The sequence below is a fragment of the Engraulis encrasicolus genome, chromosome 17 (genome assembly GCF_034702125.1).
Source record: "Engraulis encrasicolus isolate BLACKSEA-1 chromosome 17, IST_EnEncr_1.0, whole genome shotgun sequence".
Classification (NCBI taxonomy): Eukaryota; Metazoa; Chordata; class Actinopteri; order Clupeiformes; family Engraulidae; genus Engraulis; species Engraulis encrasicolus.
In genome coordinates this window covers 34,647,894-34,649,531 of record NC_085873.1, presented here as the reverse complement: position 1 = coordinate 34,649,531, position 1,638 = coordinate 34,647,894, and positions in this window count along the sequence as shown.

Below are 1,638 nucleotides of genomic sequence, written 5' to 3'. Positions count from 1 at the left end.
ATCCTCGTCATTTGGTCCCCTGTGCTTCACTAGTTTCTGAAAACGTACTAATCAGGCTTTCTTCAGAACTTAGAGCATTTGGTGGCAAACGATATGGTGGCAAACATATACAGACGTGTGTGTGTGTGTGTGTGTGTGCGTGCGTGCGTGTGTGTGTGTGTGTGTGTGTGTATGTGTGTGTGTGTGTGTGTGTTTGTGTGTGTGTGCGGTAGAGGGAGAGAGAGAGCAGAGAGAGAAAGAGAGAGAGCGCGCGAGGGAGAGAGAGAGAGTGCGGGAGAGAGAGAGAGAGAGAGAGGGAGAGAGAGAGATAGAGAGAGAGAGAGAGGGAGAGAGAGAGAGGGAGAGAGAGAGAGAGACAGAGAGAGCGCGCATGAGTGAGAGAGAGAGAGTGAGGGAGAGAGAGAGAGAGAGAGAGAGAGAGAGAGAGAGAGAAAAAGAGAGGGTTTTTAGTCTTTGTTGTGACTGGACGGTGAGACAAATAAATGTAGGCTCGGTAGGGGTGTGCACAGACATTTTGGGCGGACAGGGGCTACAGTGGGGATATTATTTGGCTTTAGAGCAGGGGTCCCCAAACTTTTTCTCTGGGGACCACATGATCGTTCCTGACTGTGATCAGGGGCCGGGATCAATCATGTGGACTGTATACTAGGCCACTACCGGTTATAGCCATAATTTCTAGCAAAAAATAGTTCATCATTACAAGTGATTTGAAAAAGGAGAGAGCACCTCACATGTTTTTCAATTTGAAATACCACAGGTATTGCTATTAATTTCTAATAACCATGTTAAAAATAGCAAGGAAAGGTAAGAAAAATATGATTGACAGTTGTGATTGACAGTTTATGAGTGATGCAATAGAAGTGGTAGGCCTGTTTATATTGCAGTGAGATTAGAAACTATCAAGACAAGAAACTTCTGGTGATTCACACTATATGAAAATTAAACTGCAGGAAGGCCTGTTGATAAAGAAAAGAAAATATTAAAAAAATATACTTTATCATTATTGTTTTTCTGTAAGGATTGCTTCTTTGGGCCAGTTCAAATGGTGAGGTGCAGAGAGGTGGACGGCCGGTCATAGGGGCGTGGCGGGCCTTAGTTTGAGGACCCCTGCTTTAGAGGTTATATATTATATTGGGGAATTATTGTCACGTGCTTTCGAAGCATTTGTAGATTATCGTGTCAATATAGATCACAGTACATACATAGTGACAATTTTTTTTAAAAAAACCCAATAAAACTTAACTATCAAAAGGGCATTTTTTAGTCCAGTTGGGCAAAGGGGGCACCTGCTTTAGCGCACACCTATTCGGAACATGACCCAGACTGACTTCGAATTAGTGGTGTGGATCGGCACTGAACCTCGCTATCCGATTCAATCACGATTCGGTAGGCAGCAATCCGTTTCGATTCGATTCTATGCGATTCGATCCGAACCGATTCAATTCTATAATGCATTGCAATGCATTACATTTCTACTGAAAGCAAAGCAGATGTTTCATCAGTCATGATGATGAGGCAATACAAGTAGTCAGATACTGAGCAACAATTTATTGGCTGTTTTCTGTATCAGTCTGGATCAGTCTGTATCAGTCTTGCAATGCTTTGAAGTACTTTTATTTGATTTAAAAGTTCATTTGC